The 19,699-nt window shown below is 46.5% G+C and overlaps 1 protein-coding gene and 1 long non-coding RNA gene across 8 annotated transcripts in view; one reads left to right on the top strand and one right to left on the bottom strand.

Moving 5' to 3' along the window:
* Positions 1-19,699, top strand: part of LOC105478388 (paired box 2) — a 94,194-nt gene that overhangs the window by 17,143 nt on the left and 57,352 nt on the right. The gene's annotated exons all lie outside the window — the stretch shown is intronic.
* On the bottom strand, positions 7,171-18,241 carry LOC105478387 (uncharacterized). Its single transcript, XR_011607695.1, has 4 exons — positions 18,129-18,241; positions 10,344-10,565; positions 8,244-8,370; positions 7,171-7,296 (listed from the first exon to the last, which is right to left on the bottom strand). It is a non-coding gene; the product is annotated as an uncharacterized lncRNA (long non-coding RNA).

The following is a 19,699-nucleotide window of genomic DNA, read 5'->3' as shown; positions in this document are numbered from 1 at the left end:
GGGACAAAGCAATGTTTTACGAGCCATGTAGAGACTCAGTCTCTTGGCTGACTGCTGGTCCTGGGAGTGAGTTGGAACTGAGATCTCAAGAGAAGAACAGCCAAGGGCCAAGAGTGGTCCTGCTGTGTGCAGTGTTGCTGGGACTGGGTAGTAGTCTTCTGCAGAACATTTAAGAGAAATGCTTGTTGTCAGTAATAGAATTTGCAAGCCCTTGGAGAAACCCGAGTCATGTAGGATTTAGGTAATTTGTTTCTCTTGAATGGGGTAGAGGAGTGGCACAACAAGTCAGGTGTGGTGACCCTGTCCAACACCCCCTGCCACTCCCCCCGACAACATGCACTCCTCATTGGCTGAGATGATTTTGGAAGCTGGCTTAGGCATAAGTTTGGAAATGCTTTCATCCTGAAAAGCCATGGAGAGCAAGGGCCAGGTGACCCCAGGATCAAGCTCCAGAGGTCTTGAGGTGCACCCACCAGAATTAGGACAAAGTAGACAAGTGAGCCACCAGTGAGATGAGGGTAGGGAAAGAGTAGCCTCAGCTTGACAGCTGTGACAGCTGTAGAACCCACCCAGCACAGAGCCCTGTCACCTGAGGGGCACACAGGCTTCCTTTGGGTGTGGAGAAATAGCCATCTGTGGGCAGGTGTTGCTGGAGATGGAGAGGGAGTAGGAGGAGAGGAACAGGTAAGCCACTAACCACATGGGCAGCCCACCCTGGGTCCGCAGTTAGGCTTTACGGCTGGCTTTGTCTATAAGGAGCAGGCAAACTATTCTCAATTTTGCTCTAGACCCGAATCCTCTCATGGTTCATATTTTGGAAAGAATTCTGGGGATTTCCCAGTGTGCTGCTGAGTTGGGGCTGGAGAAATCCACCTTGGGAACCATGCTGTCATCTTCATCCCTGTAGGTACTTTGCTCTGAAGAGGGAAGGTTTATCTGAGATGTGTTGTTTCAGCCAAAAACCTGATAAAAACAGGATGTTTCTGCTGGTTATATCAGAAACTTTGCCTTTTATCAGTTTTGAGAATTCTCACTCACTGTAGGAAGAGCTTGGAGATTTTCCTGTGTGCAGAAAGTATGGTGCACCGGGGAATGGGTGGTTCTTGAGTTTAGAGCTTTGTTGGTTGTGACCTGCCCACTTGTGTTGGGTGCTTTATAACAGTTATGAGTAAGGTTGTGCATGAGCTGGTGATTGGCAAGAAAAGAAGTCCACACATGCTCACCCACCTGAGCCAAAGGTTTTTCAACTTCTCCTCCCCAAAACAGATGCTGTCGCCGCACTTGAAATATGCTGTTATGGTTATAAACTAAATTGCTTTTTCACTCTTTAAAAATGGTTTTGGCATTCTCTGATCCTGTTGCGATACAGGCGTGGCCATCCAGCCTGTATTTTCCCCTAGCAAATCCTCAGAAATGCCTCTCTGAACCAGAGGACTGGGTCAGGAATGCCCCCCCACTCCCACAGACCACCGTCAAAAATCCCAAGGCTTGACTGGGCTCCTTAGCACGTGGAATTTATCTGAATCTTTCTAAATATTGGGTTACTGATGGCTGAACATGGAGTTGCCAGCTCTTTGGTTTGTACACCGCTGCTGTAAAGGGCGGGTGTTTATAAACAGGGGACTTTAGATTGAAACCTGGTGTGGGAAATGGCCTGGAGAGGGGAGAGGTGGAGGGAGATCCATGCTACTGAAAAAGGAAAAAGTCACCTAGTTACATCGCTGAGCAGTTGTCTAAGCAGGAGGGATTTTCCTGATTATATGCCAAAGTCTTCTGGTTTGGCTGTTACTCTGGACAGAGAATACAGCTCCTTTGAAAGAACAGGCACAGACCCCAAACAGAGTCTAGGGTTACTGACGATCCCCTGAGGGTGCTCTTTTGGGAAAAGCCGACAATAAGGGTGTCACCTTCTAACTTTTTTAGCTTGCCTAACACTCTTTGGAGTCAGGACACTCTGTGCCCCTAGATCTTTGGAGTGGACCCTGCCAGAATCAGCTTCTCACGGATCTCCCACTATCCACACTCTCTCTTAGCCTGTTAGGCTCTAGGTGAGCACATTCATTCTAACAATGGCAACCTAGGGCTGTGTTAAGGAATTCCATCCTGTGTCATTTGGGTGTCCCTCTTCTGTCATTCTCAGGTCATTGTTCCCCTTGGGTCAGGCAGTGGGGTGACAATGGTCTACCAATTGTTCCTTCAGAGACCTTTCCAAATAATCTGGGAGCCATTCATCCTAGCCCAGGGAATGTTGAAGATATGTTCAGGGCTAGAGTCTGTTTCTCCCTCTCTGAAACTCAGGTTCCAGAACATTGCCTATTCAACTCTTGGACCTGGCTTGGCATGAAGCTGGGCCAGAGGGCGGTACTGCCCACCGCATCTCCATACCTTTGCAGCTGTTTGGTGGTTAGGGCTATTGGTCTCGTGGCAAACAGACAGGACAAGTTGGAGAGTTAAGAAAAAGACTTCTATCCACACAAGAATGGGAGAAACAAGGACAGGGAACTCGCCTTCTGTGGCCTGAACCTATCAGATTGGGCCCACAAATAGCAGACCAATGCACCAGTTTCTGTCGGAGAAGCCTTGCTTACCTGTCTTTTCCCGGAGACAGTCCCCTACTGTGAGGTTGCCCATCATCAGAATAACATTTGAAACAGGCGTGATGGTTGAAATTCTCATTCCCTAAAATGAGCTAGAGTTGTCCTCTTGAAAAGCCTCTTTTTGTTTTTGTAGTTGTTTTAGCCTGGGCTTCCTGGCCCTCAGTCCTGTTGGTCTGACTGTCTCCCCGTTGGCTGGTTCTGTGGGTGTTCAAGCTACAAAAGGGGTTTCTGGTGATAGCAATGGCTGGTCGCCCTGCCTTCCTACCTCAGCTGGCGGCTCTCGAGAAGAGGCAGACAGGAGGCGTTGGGCCTGACAACAGCTCCAGGTGCATTTCACAAGGTGATGCAAAGAAGAAAAGAGAGGAGAGGGAAAACCCAAAATAAATAAATAAATAGTGTCCCAACTGTTCTGAGAACTCAATAAAACAATCACATCAAATATGAAGCGGCATAAATCTTGTGTCTGCACAGGTAACCTACTCAATTGCTTTTATTATCGCTCAGGCTGCCTCCATTTATTACCGTTCATGGCCTGGGCAAAGGAGGCTGCATGGAGGGTGGTCTCCAGTGCAATCCTACACCCTGAGAGGCAACAATCAGCCCATACAGCCAGGGATTTCGATGGGAGCCCAGGAAGGGCCCATCTGTCTGCATGAAAACCAATCAATAACTCTGTAACCAGAGCCCTTGTCACAGGGAAATGGACAACACAACAGTTCAATAGAGGGGCCACAGGGGGAATTAGCCAAGTGGAGATGGGGCCAAACAGGAGCAGACCTTAGAGAAGGGAAACAGGGGTGCCTGGAGTAGGGGAGATTAGGGAGGGATTGGGGATGTGGCAGGGGAGAGCAATAGCTTCATATGCATGTTGGTATTAGATGGGGAGTATTGTGCAACATAGACCCAGGGAATGAGAGGCAATGTTGGAAGTTGAGGTGGTAGGGAACATGTGTTTTAGGCAGCATTTGGGAAATGGACTTGTTCTGGTGCACATGGGATAGTGTGACTATGCATGATGGTATGTGCTTGCGGACTAGAATGTTATAGCTTCTACAGAAAGAGGAACAATAATAGTAACTGGTGTGGAAGATTAATCACACTTCCCACCCACTAACACCCTCTCTGAAAAGGGGTTTTCCTATGATCCCACATGGGATAGAGGTCCTGCTTCCCAGTCTTCTTAGTAGGACTGATGAGGGAGCCCTATTGTTGGCTCCCAGCTTCTTAGGTGTCCAACAATAGCTACTCTGCAGGTTGCCTCTTAATACTCAGGTCTATCTTCAGCCCCCTCCTTGTGTCTACCTGGAATTGGAGTTTTTATATTGAGAGGAAAACGATGGTGTAAAAGTGATGTGCATTCAATAGAAATCATACTTCAAGTACCCAAACAACCATTCTGTTTTTCACTTTCAGTACAGTATTCAATAAATTGCATGAGATATCCAACACTTTGATATAAAATAGTCTTTGTGTTAGATGAGTTTGGCCAACTGTAAATGTTTTGAGCGTGTTTAAGGTAGGCTGGGCTGACCTATGACGTTCCATAGATCAGATGTATTCAATGCATTTTCAATGCACAATATTTTCTTTTTTCTTTTTTTTTTTTTTTTTTTTTTTTTTTTTTTGAGACGGAGTCTGGCTCTGTCGCCCAGGCTGGAGTGCAGTGGCCGGATTTCAGCTCACTGCAAGCTCCGCCTCCCGGGTTCACGCCATTCTCCTGGCTCAGCCTCCCGAGTAGCTGGGACTACAGGCGCCCGCCACCGCGCCCGGCTAGTTTTTTTTTGTATTTTAGTAGAGACGGGGTTTCACCGTGTTAGCCAGGATGGTCTCGATCTCCTGACCTCGTGATCCGCCCGTCTCGGCCTCCCAAAGTGCTGGGATTACAGGCTTGAGCCACCGCGCCCGGCCAATGCACAATATTTTCAATGCACAATATTATCGAGCCATTGCCTTATTGTAAGTTAAGGAGCATCTGTACGCTGAAAAGAATTTCTTTTTCACTTCCTGTTCTTTAAAAGAATGTGGTATAAAGGGTGCTCATCCGACCTACCAATTCTCTGCATCCCTGCTGTTTCTTCTTACACTTCCCCCACCCCTCCAAGCCAGGTGTCCAGAGCTTAGATTCTTGCAGGGGAAGCAGCTTCAGGTGCAGCTATGCCCACTGCAGCTCCCCAGCCATGCAGGTGAGTCTAGAGAAGGGGGAAGGGCTCCTGAAACTGAGGAGTAGGAAATAGAGTCTCACAACCAATGCCCAAATAGCAAGTGAAATATTAGACAGCTGAAAAATTAAATCACGTTTGGCTTTTCTATCTACCACTGAACTACTAGGTTGAGATGGTTTTCTCTTGTGGAGCAGGCTATTTGTTTTGGGGCTAGCAAGGCATGGCTTGAATATATTCATGATGGTTTGCAGTGTAGAAGTTGATATCTTCTGTGTGTGTGGATTTGTGTGTGTTTGTGGGTGCCTACCTAAGTCTGCTTTTAAGTGAAAAGGCTCTGAGGCCAAGAGGAGAAAAGGGAGGAAGACTCATAGGACATGACCTGCAGTCACAGGCAAGGCTGGACACCTTGTACTTGTACTGGACACCTTGTAATTGGCAAGCAGTCATTAGGCCACTGGGCGAGGTGGCAGCAGCAATAAGGCTAGGCTGAAGATTCCTCATTTCATAATCTAGGCAAATTGGAGCCTCATTTTTCTTCAGTTATTTGCATTGTAACACTCTGTAGTCCAGTTAACCCCCGATAAGAGGGGCTTTGCTACAGTGATGCCACCTTTGTGATGAAGAGCTGTGCAACCAGCTGTCCATCCTCACTTTGACACTTGGGTCCCAGCCTTGTTGGCAGGATTAGTTAGGGACCAACTGCATAAGCAGCCAAGAAGATGCTCTTCCCAGCACAACCCTTCTCCAGAGCTGTGGTCCCGCCGTAGGAGGCATGGCAGCAGCACTGGGACACAACGGCGGGCAGAGCTCACACCAGGGCCAGCCTGCAAGTCTTTCCTCAGTAATCCAGGTGCAAGGAGCATAGGGAAGAGGCTTACTGTTTGTGAGAAATGCAGAGCTGGCCACTGCAGAAGGTTTGGGGTGTAGGTGAGACATGATGTCAGAGGCAGCCGCCTCAGACCTCCTGAGGAGGGCTGGGCACAGGAGAGGTGTTGAGGGTATGGGAAGCTAAGGAAGAATGGTCTGGACCTACAGGAGAGGGAGCAGCCTCTTGTAGGCTGGGAACTCTCAGGTAAGAGAGGAAGTGTGCAGGAAAGAGTAGACAGACAAGGCTGTAGAGCCAGGGTCCCCTCACGGCACATCCGCGACAACCATGGGAGGAATGAAGCCCTTTCTTTTGCTTTCTGAGAGACAATATAATGAGAACAGATTCTGTGTCTTCCAAGAGAGAAGGAAAGAGAGAGAAAGAGAGCAGGGCAGGAGGAGTGAGTCAGGTGCCATTCTATTCTAGAAAAGTTCAGATTTATTGTAGGGATGTTGGGGAAAGGAAAGCAGTGCACAGAAGTCCAGACTGGGGTTTGCCGAAAGCAATGATGGAGATGGGATGGTTCCAGGAATCATGAGCACAAATGACTCCTGGGCACCAGCGGAGAGAGGTTCCAGAATATAAGATGAAAAGTGGGGAGAACTGGACAAACAGCTGGAGCACATGGGCCCAGCCTACAGGCAGTGATGTAGGAAGACTGGATTTTTAAAAACTCTGTGCTGACCGAATAAAACACATCTTTGGGCCTGATTCCGTCCAGTGGCCAGCATTCAGCAGCCTTTGGTGGACCTGACTGGATGGACTTATCTCTCTGCCTTAGACCAGGGCAGTAACATCCGTGCAAGTGGAAGGGGCTGGGACATTTGCTGGGTCCCTTGGTCCAGAAGCTCCTGGGGAAGGGAATGGAGGAGAGATTATGACTCTCTATAGCCAGAGGAGGAGAGGTGGGGTATGCGTAGGGAGGGGCAGAAAGTGAGGATGAGGACTGGGAGAATAAGGCAGGAAGCAATGAAGCTGAGAGGTGGAAGGGCGCTGCCTTGGGCTGGACAGGGTTGTTCGGGATTGGAGCACATGGCTGAACAGAATGTAGCACTGCAGAGCCTGCAAGGGGAGCTTAGATCTGCTCATCCAAGCTGGGACCTTCGGTAGCCCTGCAAGGTCTTGGGGGTGGTGGGAGGAAGCCCAAGCTCCAGGCAGCTGGTAGTACAGGCTGATGGGCCCCGAGGAGAGGCCCAGAGGTGATGAAGGAGAAAGGGGAAGAGGAAGGTGAGCAGGTTTCTGAGAAGAGTGTGGAGCGAAGGAAATGGCATGGGAGGGAAAGCGGCCTGGCTGGAGTTATGCAGCCCTTTCTGAGAGGGAACCTCATGAGTCTGCCACACAGCCTGGCTGTAGCTCCTCTCGGCAGGCTGTGAGGTAGGGCAGCAGTGGCTCCAGCCTGGTCCCTGGCAGGCTGGAGAGGGAGAGTTGTAGAGCAGCCAAAAGGGAGGGAGGGAGGCCCCTGCCTGCTGGGGGTTCCAGATTCTAGAGCTGTCTCCACCCAGAGCCTTTGGCCGAGTTGCTCTGGACTTCCTCCTCTGCTTGCTGTCAGTCCTTCCTGAACCACAGATTTCTCTCTGCTGCCACTTGGAAACAGAGCAAGCCAGGAACAGGACCCATGGCTCCTGGCAGGGCTGAGGCAGGGCAGCAGGCTGGGAGGACAACTGTGTTCACCCTGTAGGCACAGTAGAGTCAAGCAATCAGAGAGGAAGGATTGAAGAGGACTGGGAGAGAGGGGAGCAGACAGAAAGGGAGAACAAAAGCGGCCCCTGAGCATGAGCAAATGGGAGTGAGCCCTGGGGGCTGCTCTTCCTGGTCCTGGTGCTCCCTCTTGGCTTTGGGGTCTTTGCTCAGCCCGACTGCCCAGCCCATACCTGGCAGGCAGGTGATAGAAGCTGAAAGGCATGAGGATTCTGCAGGCAGCTTCTGGCCTGCTGGACATGGAGGCAGTCAGGAAGGAGACACTCATATCGCCCCTTAGTCCAGAAGCTTTCATCCTAATTTTGAAGGTCAAGCAGTGGTGCCTGCCTTAGCGTGTTGTCCCAAGAGAAGTTAGTGATGTGTTGGGAGCCTCTGTGCACGGCTCTGCTTTGGAAAGACTATGTGTGCTGGTGGTGTCTAGCTAAGCCTGCCTTCTATGCCCTGGGAAGCTGTCTAAATGGCTCTGGCTCCCAGGGAGCTCTCAAAAGGAGTCAGTCTTGTCAAACTGGGAATTGGTGGTTTGCTATTCAGAAGGCTTCCGGCTAAAGGGATTGTTTGGTCCCAGAATGAAAGTCCCTGCTATCACTGCCTGTTTGGGATGCTAGTGAATGTTCCCTGGAGAGTACATGGTTGAAGGGACAGTAGACATCCTGATGGGTCAATGAGCAGGGGTCCTGAAAGATACACACAAGGCCCCGACACATCTGGTCTGTGTGCATGCACATGTTTGGGGATGTGAACGCTTGTGAGCAGTGTGCATTTGCTCTGCTAGATGAGTGAACCAAGCCGTGTATGATGGCCAGGGTGGAGGGTGCGTGTAGTATCGCACTAAGAGAACTGGAAGCACTTGTTTCATGTGTGTCTGCTGACGTCCTCAAAGGGAGCATGTGTTTAGGCAGAGACAAAGATCAAGATAGTTACCTCCTTTTATCATTTGCAGAGTGGATACCACACTCCCTTCCCCCAGACCTTACTTTTCTTCCTCTTTCTCCTCCTCTTCGTTCCTCAGGTTAGCTGGTTTGGGTTAGGGGGCCAATCTCAGAAGACTCTAATTAAAGAGTGAGGAGAATCTGATAAGATAAGGAAGGCCATCTTTCCTCTAGGAACCAATGGAGGTTTCATGTTCCCCACTCCCCGCTGCTTCCCCGAGGAGCTGACACTAGGGCAGGCAGCCTTCCGACTGTGACTGTCTGGAGTCTGGGGGAGCCAGAGAGAAGGAGGTATGACCGGGGTTGGGACTCGGGTTCCTTAACCCATTTGCAATGGTCCTGGAAGGGAAACCCTAGCAGACTCCAGATGAGAGTGAGGGGAGGGTAGAAGAGACACGGCAGAAGACGGGAAGAGAGAAGTGGGAGCCAGATGTGATCAACACAGACATGCCCCGCTAAGGCCTAGTTTTTGGCCACAGAAATGGACTGTACAGGGTGGGGTGTGGTATCTTTTTTTTTTTTTTTAAATTAGGGAGGGGGCTATGAAGTCATTTAGCCCGTCTTTGGGGCTGAGCACTTAGCTCCTGCACAGGGTATAGCCCTGGTTAGGTTTCAGCTCCTCCTAGAAACAATGCTCACCGGTACTCTCGACCCTCTGCCCTCCCACCCAGCACATGTACTTTTCTTCTTCCCCCACCCTCATTTCCCCTGAACTTGGCTCTGTGGATCAGGTCACTCCTGGCCCCGTGGAGACAACCAGGAAGGCCATGCAGACTCCCTTAGGAGATGACCTCCCAGGGTGGGTACAAAAAAAGTTGAGAGAAATTCATTTCATGGCCAGTGGCTGCTTAGAAAAGGCGATTCCAGCATCCGAATGTGATAAATGTTAACTGAGCATTAATCGCATTAAAGAGGGCCCTATAAACTTTTCATTTCTAATTAAATTCGTCCAGTGATGCTGCCCAAGCGAGTACTCTGGGCCTTTGTTTATGTGGAAAATTAAAATGCAAATACAATGGGATTTATTTCCAGGAGTGGAGTGATGGTCTGGCCCCTCTGGCTACTGGTCTCCATGCCTGTCAGGTCAGGTGACTGCTTCTTTGGAGGTGCTGTCCCCCTTGTGACAGATTCTTGTGTGAAGGGAGAGGCCAGAGTTCAAGGTCAAATAGAGTTAGTAAATGGGGAGAAGATGTGGAAAGAATTGAAGAGAAGGAGAAAAAGGCAATAGATTACTAGAAATATAGGGAGTCATTGTTCTGGTTTCCCACCCTCCTTCCCCACCAGCTCACACTTCTAGGAGTATAACCCCCAAAACCGTAATTGTGAATATCACCACAAGCCTCCTCTGCAGCTATGAGATGAAGGGGTACATGGGAGAGAGAATTTGGAGGAAGCAGCCCTGCCAGGCTCGGCATGATGGCTCACACCTATAATCCTAGCACTTTGGGAGGCTGAGGCAGGAGGATCGCTTGAGCCCAGGAGTTTGAGACCAGATTGGGCAACATAGTGAGGCCCATCTCTATTTAAAAAAAAAAAAAAAAAAGAACTAAGTGGCCATCAGGAAGGGTCAAGGGCCTGGATTTATCTCCAGCAGTTTGAGGGTCAGCTGCCGTCCACATTAGGGTTTCACTGGGCTCTTCCTGCCAGTGCCAAGTGGCATTGACATGGGGCAGTGAAGCATAGAGGCACAAACCGAGGAGAACATTGTGCATGCGCGCCTGCACGCACGCAGCCTTCTTGCACATAAGGAGAGCCAGTTTCTCATAAGAATAAACAAATGTCCCTTGCAAGGAGTTCTTTAGTGCCATGATCTCTTTGATAAAAGTGGTAATCCTAAATGCTACTGAATGGAACAATCTAAAGTTCCTATTTACTAAAAACATAAATTAAATCGAGGGGAGAGAAAACCTGCATAAGAAAAATTAGTTGGATATATCAGTTAGAGACACTGAAAGATAGCTATGCTGCTTTCTGGATAAGGAAGTTGTAAATAGCATTAAAAAGTCAAGCAGGAAAGGAAATGGAGGTGGGAGAAATGATAAAAGACAGAGCACTAAATCACAAATAGGGGTACATGTACAAAGTCACAAACCGGCTTTATGCCAAGCTTTGCAGAATCCACAGCTTGGACTGACAATACATAGTGATGTTAAATGCACAGGCACGCAGGCTTCCAGAGAGTGTCAGTATGCAGAGGGTGGACTGGTCGCACCATGGGCAAGCTGTTGTCTGTGCTGGACTCTGGGATTGATCCATCGGTTCCTCCATGCAGGGATCTGATTGGGTACAGGTCAGTAGGCAGTCGAGGATACAGCTGTATGAGGTTTTTAAAGGTCTTGAAACACATGAGTCTCTTGTGAGCTGGATCCACCTTCTAATGGATCTCCAAGGTAGCAACCCATTCCCAGAACACTGCCTGCTTGACTGGTTTTGTCAAATAGCTGCTACCTCTCTCCTCTTTTGTCTGTTTTATTCTGGGCTATTCTTTTCCTTTTTAGTGTTCACTTATGCCTCTTGGAAATGCATGAGCACTTGCTGACAAACAGGTTAATGACTGTGGCAACTCCCAAACATCTGGATGGAAACCAAAACTTCAGTCAATCATCTATAAAGGTTGTCGATATGATGCCAAAGATCTGGCGATTTAGAAATGTCCACATAATTGATTGAATTTCTCAGTTTTTCATCCAGGCACAGAATCAACACATTGGGAAACACCTGTTTTCAGAGAAAAATATTCCAGGAAACAAAGTGTTTTGGTTAGAAAACATCTTTGATGTGTTTGAGTCTGATTTCTGGCTTGAAAGGAGGCTGGGCTGGGCTCTAAGTCAAGTGGAGATCTGGTGGTTAGAGTTGTTAGTATTGGAATGAGCACAGCTGGTGAGAGGTTTCCTTCCCTGAAAGTCGGGGCCAGGAGGGCAGGTCCCTTTGTCCAGAAGCTTAGGCTGTCTGTTAGGCCTGGTTTCTCTAAGGGACTCCACTTTGCCATTTTAAGGGAGACTGTCAGGTTGTTAATACATGTGACTTTTTCTTCATTTATCTTTTCATTCATCCATTCAGAAGCAAGTAGGTGCTTAGCAAACACCTACTATGTGCCAGGCAATTCACATAAAGCTATGTGGCATAGTGTTAGAAAGCAGGCTCTGGGGAGAAACTGCCAGAGTTTGAAGCTGGCTTCCCTACTCACTGGCTAGAGGGTACTGGGTCCATCTCATATCCTCTCTGGTCCCCAGTTTCTTCACTCATATAATGTGGCAGATAATCATGTAGGTCTCTCATAAGTTCTCGTGAGGGTTAAATGAGTGAGTCCACATAAACCTGCTTAGAATTGCACCTGGCAAGTATTAAGTGCTCAATAAATGCTAGTTATTATTATTGCAGTAGTAATCATCAAGTCTGTATTTCTTGTTATGTGTCTGTTTCAGTGTGTATGCATTCTGCTTTGTGTATACACACACACTGAAAAATTTTTTTTTTTTTTTTTTGAGATGGAGTCTAGCTCTGTCGCCCAGGCTGGAGTGCAGTGGCGTGATCTCGGCTCACTGCAACCATTGCCTCCCGGGTTCAAGCAATTCTCTGCCTCAGCTTCCCGAGTAGCTGGGATCACAGGCACCCACCACCACGCCCGGCCGATTTTTGTATTTTTAGTAGAGACAGGGTTTTACCGTCTTGGCCAGGCTGGTCTTGAACTCCTGACCTCAGGTAATCCGCCTGCCTTGGCCTCCCAAAGTGCTGGGATTACAGGCGTGAGCCACCACGCCCGGCTGAAATATTTTTAAGTAAAAAAGTTTGAAGAGCCAAAAGGATATTCTGTGAACAGAATTGTGTATCATGAATGCCAGTGAGAATCGTAGTCTCTCGTGAGCCCAGATGGATTTAGAAAGAGGACCCATTCAGTGTGTTTCCAGAAAAAAAGACCCTCTATGATTCAGTAATCTGACCATTGAGCAGAATTTAGTCAGATAATTGTCCCTTTGTCAACTTTGAGAGCCCAGCCCTTGTGTGTGTGTGTGTGTGTGTGTGTGTGTGTGTACTTCATATAACTGCACACTCCTTCTCTTGGATGAGCCCGTTATTGCTTGAGGAATTGAAAGTTGGCATTTTCTGGGCTTCATGGCATTTTTGTAGGTTGTGGCGCTTTGCATTTTGTAGGTTTTTTAAAAGATAAAATGAAATGGTAGTGGGGAAAAATCCTTATTTGATGCATTTGAAGTGTTCCACTGGTTCTTAAATGTCATAGAGGGGAGAGGAAAGGGAGGTAAACAGGAAGAGGACGGGAAGAGAGGAAAGAAATGGAGATAAGACAAAGGAAGAAGAAAGAGGAAAGGGAGAAGTGAGCAAATATTTAACAAATTCAAACCAAATCTGTCTATTCTTGTCTGGCATGTCTGGATATTCTAAGGAAGCATGGGAGTTTGACAATCATTGCAGTTATTTCCATTGCTAAGGAGTAAAATTTTTTTAAGAAAAAAATTTCAGGAAAAAATTACTTTGGGCTTAATCTATTTGATGCAATGGCTCCAACTAACTGGACAACTGCAAATTCTATTTATTCTTTGCCTGACAAGAGTAAAGATGAAAACCAACGTTTCCCAAACTCCCAACTCCCAAAGATGTGTTTCTCATCTTTATGGGAACTTTTATGGAACAAGACTGAGGTGCGATCCCATTCTTGCCTCAAGTTCTCCCTGCCCCCTTGGCTTAGTTAGGTGACCAAGTTGTTCAGCTCAATGGCCATAAGACCCACACCCAAATACCTAAACAGTCGCTTATCTGATACCTTTTATACCTTTTGCATCGTTATCAAATTCATAGATTTCATTATTCCTCATTTATGCCTATTAGCTGGCAAAGGTTCTGATTTTAAAATTAGAAAGTAAATGTTTTTAATGAACAAAATTAGAATCCTGAAAGCTCAATCATCCTTACATTTTTCTTGTAGTATGAAACAAGTCAAGGGTTGCCTATTCATTACCGGATGCAGGGCCAGATGCTGCCCTCTGTGTGGGCATGGGCAGTGGTGAGCTCTGTAAACCCCCAGCCCCTGCCACTGCCCAGATGGCAGAGAGAGAACTACCCTCTGCCCCTGTGCTACTTGGCTGCAATTTTTGCACTTCTCTGCTTAAAACACACACACACACACACACACACACACACACACACACCTTAATTTGTCTTAGGATTTTATGTACACTAGCACATATGTGTACATGTTTATACACATACATAGGTCAACCTTATGGCTGCTTTACTCAGAAAGCCTTTATATTTATCATTATTATCATCATCGTAGTGGTTAGCAAGTGCTTACTACAGTAGGAACTATTATAAGCATGTTACATGCATTAATTGATTTAAGCATCCTAAACAACCCCATAGGGCTTTATAGGATTGTTATAGATGAGGTAGCTGGAGTACAGATAAGTTAAATAACTTGCTCAAGGTCACAGGCTAAGTAGCAGAAGTAGGATTTGAACCCATGCAGTCCTGGCTCAAAACCCACATGCTTATCCCCTATGTCATACTTCATATCTACTTTGGATCAAGGGAAGTGCAGGCATAGGCAATCTCTTGGGGAACTCTGTATATTTTGCAGTCTCTTACAAGCTCAAAACAGGGACCCTGCACCCTAGCAGATGGTCACACCTCTGTGTATCTCTGTAGTCTTCCATGGTGTGTGTTCCTCAGTGCAAGTCACTGCTGAGCCACGTCATCTGGAGATACTGGGAAGGAAGAAGATGCTAATGGCTAGAGCCACAGAGTAGAGTGGAATGGGGATTCTTAGAACTAGAGTTTATGCTGCTGTTCCCATTGGGATTGGGAAGTTTGCTCCCATCCATCCTCTTCTAACTGCAGCAAGGATCTGGACTCTCAATTGGCATAAGGTTAGGTCTAGGGGCTTAACTCTCCAAATCAGGCAGACCTGTTCTCGTTTGGTAAAGTCATAACTGTTCAGCAGAGCAGGGACATTTGCTTCCAAGAAGAAAAGAATCGTATTTTTGGTCATCAAGAAGATATTTGTCCTGCATCTCTAGAATCTTCCTTCTGAAAAGCAGCAGTGCAAATGACCAGGCCAGAGTAAGCTAAAAGAGCTAAAGGATGGATCCTCTCACCCACAACCACACCAAGAAGGCAATTAAAGCAATTACCGAATCGTACACCACCACCCAGATCCAGCATCGTTACTCAACCCACATCACCAAGGAGACATCCATTAACCTAATCTCTAAGACATACATTAGGGAAAAAAGATGCTGATATGATCAATGAACACAATAATTCAAAGCAGAAACACAGACACTGCCACCAAACAATACTCACATTCCTCCAACTCAGTGTTACACAAAGTGCAGCCACCTCAATACAATACCACAAAACACCAAGTAACAAACATTAAGCCAGCTGCCGGAATGCGTCAACACAATGCAACAATACAAGATAATGCGCAACACAATTCAAACTCTGCATCCCATAGGCACACCCATACCCACAGGCTGAAATCATGTGGCCACTTGAGCCACGTGGGCAGGCACACACAGAGACAGAGCCAGTAGCGCAGCACCCAATTCTCCTGCACACCCAGCAGAAAACGATCGCAGCTGCAGTCCTCCCAAGCACAATGCAGCCTGCCAGAAAGCAGCAGCACCATGCCGTTTCTCCAGCAGGTGTATGTGTCCAGACCATCACCTCTAATAAGGCCTCTGGGCTCTCATTGCTAGTAAGAGAGTAAACTGTCCCCTGAGCCTGCTTCCTGAGACAGGACAATTCAGTTCTATCTTGGTTGGGATTTAATAAGACTTCACTGTTACTGAAAATGACAGAGCTCCAGGGATAAAGGGAAAGGTGGTGGTGGGAGGAGAGCTCACCAAGCTGGGTGCAGGAATTCCCCTTCCTCTACCCAGCCCTACCTTCTGTGGCCATTCCAGAGCCAAAGCCCTCTTGCTGGGTGTTCACGGAGTATCGATTCAGTCTGCAAGCAATTTTAATATTTCTTCAGGGACTTTCCAGCAACAGCACAAGTCATTAATTCACCCTCCCAAATTGCTTATTCAATAGCAGGAACATGGCTCCTGAATAAAGTCCCAGAATTTATGTGACTCGCACGAGTCAGGAGGTCAAACAACTGTTATGGAGCGAAGTTAAAAATCCAAATAAAATATTGACACTTTTTTGGGGAGGGGGAGGGGGGGAAGCAAAGGTATTTAAAATAGGTTTTTGTTGCAATGCCCCCAGGATAAAGAATGGAAGGAGACTGAAGACAAGTTGGAGTTTATAAAATCAATGGAATTTATTGCACAGCTACTTGGCATTTAATAATTCTCTCATTTCCACATCCCCCTCCCCCACCCCATCCTGGCCATAGACAGAGAGATACACAGGTATACAAATGCACATTTATGTACATCAATACTGGTGCATGGACCAATATAAAAACATGATTGTGATGTGAAAATCTCAAACACCCCGGGAAGGGAACAGTGATGGTGTAGTCTCGCTGTAGTTTACATATTTGACAGAAATGGGCATAACTTGGCAGGTATTCATGAAGTAGGTTTTGATAAATATATCCACTATTATAAATCTTAGATCAATGCATTGGAGCAGACCTGAATATAAAGATACACTAATCATAGAAATGGATCCTCAAAACAGAAATTGAGAAACATCTATATGTAGTATCATCATGCAATCATGTACATGATTTGGAAACTAGATAGGTGAAAATAATTTGGAAAATTTGCCCCCCAAACCTACCAGTGCATATAAAATTCACTGAAGCCTATAGCCACTTAATCTAAAATTGTGGTTTGTTTGTAACGCAGACATGATGCTTATCAAATACAGCTATGGCACATGCATGGGAGAGAATAAGCATGTTTAAAATCACAGCTACATGTGCTCTCTGTTAATTGTCTACATATATAATTGCTCAATTTTCCAAAATCGTGGATATGAAAAGGCTGAAGGAAAAATTTGTTCATGTCCAAATAGTTAATATATATATGTGTGTGTGTATATATATATGTATATATATATAAATTTCCCAAAAAGGTCAAATGGTTCATTCTACAGACATTGAAGTCACAAGCCTGGATCCAATGTCTGGCTCTTACCCGATGCACATGTATAAATAAAAAAATAATTGAAAAAAATAAAAACCAAACAAACAAAAAAATTCTGGCTCCAGTGCTATTAAGCATGTGACTTTGGGCAAGTTGCTTGGCCTTTCTGTTGTTTCTTAGGCAAAATAGAGAGGATGGTTATTTGATAGAGTTATAGTTGAATTCGAATGAGAAAATACATTCATTATAATGCCTGTCATACAGTGAATACGAAATAAATGATAGTTATTGTTTTTACTATTATTAAATTCAGCTCTTCTATTCAGGCCTAGCCTCTCAGAGATTCTACCATCTGTTCTTGATATGACTGACTTATTCTATTCAATGGTTAGCAGCATAAGTTCTGGAGTGAGACACTCAGATTTAAATTCTGGCTGTGTTACTTAACAGTTGTGTGACCTTCTGTAAGTTACCTAACCTCTCTGAGTCTCAGCTTCACACCTGTAGGTTATGGACAATAATCTCATAGGTACTTGTGAGAATTAAGTTAAATAATCTGCATACAGTGCTTTGCGCAGTGCCTGGTACATAGTAAGCATATATTGGCCCACTGTGTCCCTTAAGATTCTGTTATTGTTATTATTGGCCAGGCGCAGTGGCTCATGCCTGTAATCCCAGCACTTTGGGAGGCCGAGGTGGAAGGATCACTTGAGGTCAGGAGTTTGAGACCAGCCTGGCCAACATGGTAAAACCCCGTCCCTACTAAAAATACAAAAATTAGCTGGGCGTGGTGGTGCGCACCTATAATCCTAGCTACTCGGGAGGCTGAGGCAGGAGAATTGCTTGAACCTGGGAGGCAGAGGTTGAAGTGAACTGAGATTGTGCCATTGTACTCCAGCCTGGGCAACAGTGTGAGACTCCATCTCAAAAACAAACAAACAAACAAAAACAAAAAACAAGAGCATATTATTGTTATTGTTAATGATATTCATTTGTTATTGAACAAATAGTTATCAAGTACTTACATTATACCAGACACCATTGCTAGGTGCTGGGGAAAGACAGTCATGAGAAAAATAGCAGTGACATCTGCCCTTGCAGAGCTCAGAGTTCAGGGAAGGACTCTACTATGTGAATTGAGTAAGCACGAAAACAAGGTTTCAGCTCTGTGCTAGACCCTGAGAGGAAGAGGGAAACAGAGAGAAATAGATTGGAAAGCTAGGATAGAGCCAGATTAGGGAAGATTTTGAAGGCTGGGCTGAAGAATTCTGAATTTATCCTACAGGTGATAGGAAGTGATTGTAGGGTTTAGCCGTATCACATTCTTTCAAGAAGAGACAGAGAAAGACTGATGGACTGTTTTTGAATGCCTAAATAGGTGAGAGGTAGGAAAGGCTAGAGGTAGGGAGGCCAGGCAGTCACTATCAGGCCCTATATCTGCTCCTGCTCAGGTGACTGCAGAGGGAGGTGGGCATGCCTGTGGTGGGACGGGAGTAGGTGATGGACAGGTGCAGAGTGGGAGACTTGATCCCAGCAATGAATCTATAGCAGTACCTTGTTCACCTTATATCAAGCAGTCTTCAAGCCTCTGGAGCTTCCCAAGAAGGACCATGGGGGTGGACAGCTGGTAGACTCCAGCTCTAGCCAGAAGCTCTGACAGATGAGGGCAGGGCCAGTGGTGAGAGAAGCTAGTCTGATCACGCTCTGGGCTTGGCATGCACCGCAGACTGGTTTCCAAATGGTTAGTTAAACACATTGCCCCTTAATTTTTAAACCTATGCATATCTTGAAGTTAAATCAATCCATATGCTTACCATTCATCATATAAACCATCACTATTGCCCCCTTGGGCCAGCCCCATGGCCCGTCGAGCCTGGTAAATTGTCTCTGGCCTGGGCTTTCAGGGTCACGAGGTGGAAGGATAATCGCCCTCAATGCCAGTCTTTGAAGGCTAAGTTGATGCAGAATATATGCCTGGTATCTAAGTAACCTACTTGGAATTTGGAATTTATCATCCTGGAATGTACCAAAAACCATTTTGAAATTATTTCAATTTTTGGCCGGGTGCGGTGGCTCAAGCCTGTAATCCCAGCACTTTGGGAGGCCGAGACGGGCAGATCACGAGGTCAGGAGATCGAGACCATCCTGGCTAACACGGTGAAACCCCGTCTCTACTAAAAAATACAAAAAATTAGCCGGGCGAGGTGGCGGGCGCCTGTAGTCCCAGCTACTCGGGAGGCTGAGGCAGGAGAATGGTGTGAATCCGGGAGGTGGAGCTTGCAGTGAGCCGAGATAGCGCCACTGCACTCCAGCCTGGGCGACAGAGCGAGATTCCGTCTCAAAAAAAAAAAAAAAGAAATTATTTCAATTTTTAACCTATGGTTTTGTTTCCACAGAGCAACTGATAGCTTATTAAATTTTGGTGACTATGTCAGCTGGAGTCAGGGTAAATAGATGGAGAGAAATGTGGATTGATAGAGTATGAGAAAGGAAATTTCTTAACTCACTAAGACTTCTTCCCAACTCTCCCAAGGATCCCCTTGAGAAACCAACCAGAAGGATGGTTTCTTCACCCCCTGACTTAAGCTAGTCTTCTCAAATAGAGTTCAGAAACTCTAATTCAGGTCTGAGGTGGGACCCGGTGATTTGCATTTTAGCAAGCACCCCGAGGGATTCTAATGCAGGTAGTTCAAGGGCAGTAGTTTGAGGAAACCCTTCTGCCAGCTTTTTGGTAGGACTTTCATTCCTTGGAGCTCAGCTATGACTTCTGAGAGTCAACAAGAGTTGACACATTTGGGAGGAACCGTGGTAACCTGGAACCCGTGTATGCCAGCAACATCCTGCCACAGCCAGAATGGAAGGTCCTGCCCACAATTCTGAAGAATGACCTGACCCTTATCAGTGGCCATGTCCAGAACCCTGCCTGACATATGGTCAGTTATCCAGACTGAAACTTGCAAGGCATGTGAGTGAGCATGGGCAAAAAGACCTCTAAACTCAACCCAAACTGCAGCCAGAGGTTACAAAAACAGAGTGTGTTAAGTGATTCAGGCCTGCCTTAAAGGAAGCCACGTGCAGAGGAGATGCTGTTTCCTTTGTGTTTCTGTGGAGAGGAGGAAGTAAATTTCAATTTTTCAGTTCCTGGGGTATACAAGGGGGGAGATTCTAGCTCCTTAGAGTTCTCAGGAGTAGGGACCATTTCCAGGAGAGGTAAACACTTCCTGGGTGATCTATGATATCTCACTTAAGGTTCTGCTGTGAAAAGTCTCCCGCTGTTAGTATTGCTGACTTGCCTCGGGGCCAAGCCATGGATACGTGCCTGATATAGGCAGCTCTCAAAGACTTGAGTTGAAGCGATAACCACTTGCATTAACTGGGCAAAATA

Source organism: Macaca nemestrina, chromosome 9, assembly GCF_043159975.1.
Source record: "Macaca nemestrina isolate mMacNem1 chromosome 9, mMacNem.hap1, whole genome shotgun sequence".
Classification (NCBI taxonomy): domain Eukaryota; kingdom Metazoa; phylum Chordata; class Mammalia; order Primates; family Cercopithecidae; genus Macaca; species Macaca nemestrina.
This window is presented reverse-complemented; position numbering and strand designations above follow the sequence as displayed.